Source organism: Solanum pennellii, chromosome 9 (assembly GCF_001406875.1).
Source record: "Solanum pennellii chromosome 9, SPENNV200".
NCBI classification, from domain to species: Eukaryota; Viridiplantae; Streptophyta; class Magnoliopsida; order Solanales; family Solanaceae; genus Solanum; species Solanum pennellii.
The window spans coordinates 74906694-74912457 of NC_028645.1; the positions used below are offsets into that span (position 1 = coordinate 74906694).

Below are 5764 nucleotides of genomic sequence, written 5' to 3' on the forward strand. Positions count from 1 at the left end.
TAATTAAATTGCAGCATGTTGGTCAAGTATCTAAAAAGTCAAAAGGTGATAAATTTATATATTTTTACTATTTTAGTGTTTATTTTAGAGAGTTGAGGCGTTTGATCAAGTTTTTAGGGGTACAAACTATCACTCTCTCAAAAAAAAGAAAAGAATTTTATCGAACTTGTCATTGTAAGTTGGTGGAATTATTTCTCTATATAATAATATTAACGACGAGACCTCAACCTACTAGCTAGCTAATTTAATTGGAATCAAATGAATAAACTAGTCAATAAGTTAAATCAATCACACATAATGTACTATGCCACATTGGTCCACTATGTACTCCAGATTTTCCGTCAGACACAATAAGATCGACGAGAAATACTGGTCAATGATCAGAGGCAAATATAAAGCGGGTTCTGTGAGTTTAACTGAACCATTACGTTCAACTCAAACAGTGTACACACATGAACAAAAAAAGCTCGAAATATATATACATATAATGAGATCACATTTATATTGTACCTACAAACACGATAAATTTGTCGATGTAAATGATGTTAGTAAACAAGATTAAGTGCACAAACTTGGCAGTAGTACTGGCTTTGTCAATCAGAAATCAAAAGACTCTCATTCCCAACTAAAGCAACACGTTACTCTAAAGAAACTGCAGATTATATGGAAGTTTTCATCTGACTGGTGTTTGCTGTAAAAGGCAAAAAGTCAGAAGAGTACTTACTGAGTGTTTGGCTAAATTTGTGTAAGCTCTTGCATCAGAATTCATCCCAACGTGTGACTTAAATTCACCACCAGTGTCACTAGCAACTTTAACTACATCTCCAAAAATAACAAAATATTTTTTTAAAAAAAGAGAATCTTGTACTACACTATATTTGGGTAAATATGTGGACCTGGTATCGCGATTCCAGAATTGGCGTCATGCTCAAAGTTTGATCACTACTTGGCACATGTGTTTGTATCTGTCCATTGCACTAGTGAATGCACATCCAAGAGTGATGTGATGACTTCCCTATCAATGAAAACAAAGAGAAAGATTACAAATGGTGCCAAGAATATTACATCAACTTGTAAACTCGCAATCGTGTCAGGATGTGCTATTCTTTTTTACTTGACCAGGTAGTGCTAGTACCATAAGGTAAATCTTGTATGTAGTTCTTTACATTTTATAGCCTAGTCAAAATAGCTCACAAGGAAAGAATAATATCAAAGATTAAAAGCGACAGGAAGAAGTGCAATCTCTCAAAATGTATTGACCAATCAAAGTTATTATAAGGTTTTTACTTAAGTTTTAATGAGTAAATAATCAAATAGATACAGCTTAACTCCTAACTCAAAACACAATTTGTTCACTGCAGCACATTTGAGAGAGTTGCAAAAGAGTTCAAGCGTTTATTAGGTGAGAAAAACATTGTACTTTCTCAAATTGCATTGAAATTGACATAGCCATGACCTAAACCAGCATGAAAGCAGAACGAAGTAAAATGAAATACTATAAGACACTTCTTTTGATCTGAGGATCTACTAGAAACAACTTCTCTACCCCACAAAGGTCTTCAAGGTCCGCATAGATCCTACTCTCCCCAAACCTCACGCATAGATCCTACTCTCCCCAAACTCCACTTGTGGAATTTACACTACGTGTATCATTATTGTTGAATCAAATACTATAGTAATGCATTTAATTGCACTATAAGGACCACAGTTGTAGTTCAATTGTACTGCTTCACATGCAGTCACATGGCATGGAAAATATTATGTTAGCCTTCTGGGCTCATAAAATGTAAATATGCAGCCAACCAAAAGAAATTTTAAAACACAGATCACCATGTATGAACAGAAAATTTGTAATTCTGGGCAACTCTAAATGAGTTAGAACCACAATAAAACCCCGACTTAGCAACCAAAACATATCTGTCAGTGCTCCAAGCATTCTGTTTCTCCTGCCCCTAGCATTGATATTTAATGTAAAGCAATTGGAAAACTATTCATGAAAAAGTAAGGGCACTCTTAATAAGCAAACATATTGTAAAAATGCATAAACAGGACAATTGTGTGAAGAACAATTCAAACAGGGAAAGTTGACAGGCATAGACAAAAACATTGTCCGCTCTAATTGTGACCAAAAATTCTGCTAAGTCGTGCTCTCCGCAGCAGAGGAAAAATAAATTCCCGCAGCATAGAGATGTAACTCCCTTTAATCTCTGCACATAACTATGGTCTGTTGTTTCTGAAAAGGATATCTCAGATCTGCTATGCCTTAGAGAACACGACCCTAAATTAAGAACGTCTGAAGAATAATACTTTGAATGGGAATAAAGAGGTGCAAAGAGAAGAGGTGAATATTAAAGAATGCAGTTGTCTGAGGATCCATGAGACAAGCATAGGACAGGACAGATTACCATGATAGTACCGTCCCTCTCTAAATTAATACTGATGTATACCTCAAAGGAGAAAAATAGTTAAGAGGACGGCTTTGATGATTTAGTCATATAAGATTATACAGGCATCTGCAATTGAAAAGTTGGAGTGATAGGCAAGACACTTACCCTTTAGAGGAGACAAAGGCATATAAACTTGATCTTTTTGAAAAATAAAACAAAAAAGGTAATAGATGCACAGCAAGAACAAAGTTCAACTCTAATTGGGAAGCTAAACAAATCATATTACGGTTTCTATCTCTCAGCCTCGCTGATATATCACAAAACCCAAAGCAGAAATACTGTAAGATATAGTATTTGATTTTGACACGATTCATTCTTCTGAGGAAAACGAGTTAGTTAACAGAAAGAGACATATAGGAACAGAGGCTGCTCCTTGGCTAGCTTGTTGAACGACAACAGCCGTTACTTTCAGGATTTCTTGTATGCAGCAATTATCTGGCCCATCTGCTCACGGTTACAGGTCGAGACAAAGTAAAATCCCTATCTATGTTGGTTGCAAAAAATGAAGAGATCAGAGAATTGTATAGCTCAGTGACACCAATGTGAAATGCCGTCCCAAGCAGAACTTGTATTCTCAAGAGCAAGCAAAATAGAAGTGATAGGTTCGCATTAAGACCAACTTAATCCTTAAGAAGGCTTAGTCTAATATCAGAAAAAATTCTCATCAGAAGCACATGACAGAAAAGAGCACTTTCAGAGATGTAGAAAACCATTAATACCACTAGAAATACTGCTTAGATGGAATAATTGCATGTTTCTTGCATAATATGACTTGAATGACATTAATACTTGGGACAACGGAAAAAATTATTTGAAAAGCGTTACCAAAAGTTTAACACTCTCTTTCCCTGGAACAGATTATTATCTACTGTAGAGATTACATATCAGTAAAAAAAGTATAGATCAGAGAAGAACAAAACACTTGAGGAGATGTTCATTCTAGAACATGTCAAATAACATATAACATAGGTGATATGACTAAGCTTATTAGATTTCACCAAGAAGAGTGAACAGAGAGCACTTCCAGTACATATAAGTCCACTGCTTTATCACCTGGAAGTGTTGAAGTAATGCTTAGTCAAAAGTCAATCAGTACCCGCAAGAAAAAGAAGATTTGGATAGTACCTAATTTTACAAAAGGTGAATGCAGAACATCAGCCTATTCAAAGAGAAGAAAAATGCAAATTAGGAAACAAAGTTGACCAAAAAGACAATTATGAGAATTGAGACACTTATTAAGGATACAGAAACAGAATAATGCTCACCAGCAGGTTGGCAGCAAAACTCATCGACATGTTTGATGTCACCAAAACCCATGGAAAATGCCACCATTATGTAGTTTTCCGATAGCATCACCAATCAGTTCATGTGCGACCGTTTCTTCAATAATCTCAAGTGAACCAAACCAAGGAATATATTTTCACGAGGGACCTTCAACATACTCAAAGGTGAGATGCGTAGCAGCGTCAATAGCATAAAGCACTAGAGTATTGCTTTGTCATGCACCTGGCCTCCAACTCTGTTATTCAAAATTGTTAGCAGCACAACTTTGAGGTATGAAGAGACTAAAGAATACAACTGATATTATTTACACCAACCCATTTAAGTCTTCACGAGTAAGCTCTGATTCCACAGTTAGATGCCTGTATTTCTTTGTAAACATTTGACCTCTTACCACAAAGTTGACATGAAAACTCTCAGCTATCTACGGAGTAAAAATCCAAAATATTAGATAAATCCCAATGTGAAATAACATCAGCGAAGAGACTAGCATATTATGGTTTGTGATCTTTACAGTGTAAAGACATGAAGGAAAAGAAACTTGCCGCACAGAGATAGGAGAGAGATATTATAAAAACATGAAAGTTCTTTATCAAAAGAAAAAAACATTTGCATGGAAGTTGAATGGCACATGAACTTTGGATAACTTACAGCCTCAGCTCCGTGCTTGACTAAAACCAAGGATCCATCATTTCTGTCTGCCTTGATTTCCATCATATGAGATCTCCAGATAACTACTGCAACAAATATATACCTGGCAAGGTGTCACTCATGGGTAACCAAATTAGTTTTAATAAAGTAATATTCTTCCGTAAAATAAGCAGTACACCAAAAAATAAAAAACTTACATAAAAATATGATTCTTTGTAAGAGAAACCCCATCTTCTATACAACCAAGGACCTTAAGGGTGCACGAAAGAGTAACTACAGACAAGAGGCTACTCCTCAAATATATAAAATCATTGTCAACTCTTTCAAATTGTTCTCTTCTTTCTCTATTTTATATACTTACAGGAAGGCTAGAAGGGGAAACATCCCATGCCGGTGCCTTCTTCTAAAGTTCCAACTGTATATAAGCAAATAAGCACACATTCCAAGGAACACCTGGGGACCCAATCCTATAAGTTCAAAAAATCCGACTCTTCGCTTTCTACTAGTTTCTAGCAGTATGATTTAACTGAGAACAAACTAACTCTTCTCATACTCCATCTTCACGAGTTCGGTAGTATGCGATGAGTTCTTGTAAAGTAGTTTCATCAAGTTTGGAAATCATACATCTCCTGTACATGTAGACTCCTCTTAAACCTCAAGTCACATTGACCTCACCATCTTGTATAATCAGGATCTATCGTACTGTCATCTCTACTAGCTCAAAACACTATATATGTTATAGCATGCAAGTCTCTGTGCATCCTCCTAGCACCACTTGTGAACCTAAAAAACTAATCAAGCATTCGATTTACTCTGAATAAATGTAGTCATTAAAATCTTCTCATGCCTTCATGATCATCCTCCATAATTCGTACTCCGATGGAAGTGTGATATTTCCAATAATCCATCTTTCATTCACACTTTTCCACTATCAGGTTCCTCCAAAAAGTCTGTTCCTTCTTCCAAATCTCCATAATAGTTTCCCAAGCATGACTATGTCAAACAGTCTAATGTCTTCCACCAAAATCCTTCAGTAAACCTCATTCTTCTTTGTTTCCTAGAGTTTAAATCCGAGTTGTAATGAAAAACGCACAATTTAGTTACCTCTAAAAAGTATTAACTGAGAAGAGAGAAAAAAAGATGAAAAAAGAAACAGAAATACTTACAAAGAACCTACAATAATTGGATTTCCTCTTCTATATTTTGTTCTTTACACCAAAAACCTAAGGATGTAATTATATTCCATTTAATCTTTTGTATTGAGCATTCTTTTCCTTCAAAAATCCTTTGATTCTTTTCCTTCCAGATATTCCACCAGACACAAGCAGGTAGTGTCCTCCAACACTTCTTTTGACTCTTGTTGCCTCCCTCCCCCCCCCCCCCCC

The 5764-nt window shown here is 35.8% G+C and overlaps 1 long non-coding RNA gene across 5 annotated transcripts in view; it reads right to left on the reverse strand.

The window, feature by feature from the left end:
- Positions 1 to 269: 269 nt before the first annotated feature.
- LOC107029720 overlaps positions 270 to 5764 on the reverse strand; it is a 9368-nt gene continuing 3873 nt past the window's right edge. Inside the window, exons 3-7 of one of the 5 annotated variants that reach the window (XR_003580253.1) lie at positions 4380 to 4482; positions 4046 to 4152; positions 3713 to 3966; positions 725 to 3606; positions 270 to 510 (exon numbers count right to left, since the gene is read on the reverse strand). This is a non-coding gene — a long non-coding RNA (uncharacterized LOC107029720). Of the gene's footprint in view, positions 3607 to 3712; positions 3967 to 4045; positions 4153 to 4379; positions 4483 to 5764 lie in introns of all 5 variants that reach the window. The other 4 variants (XR_003580251.1, XR_003580252.1, XR_001458064.2 and 1 more) reach the window with 4 other exon arrangements.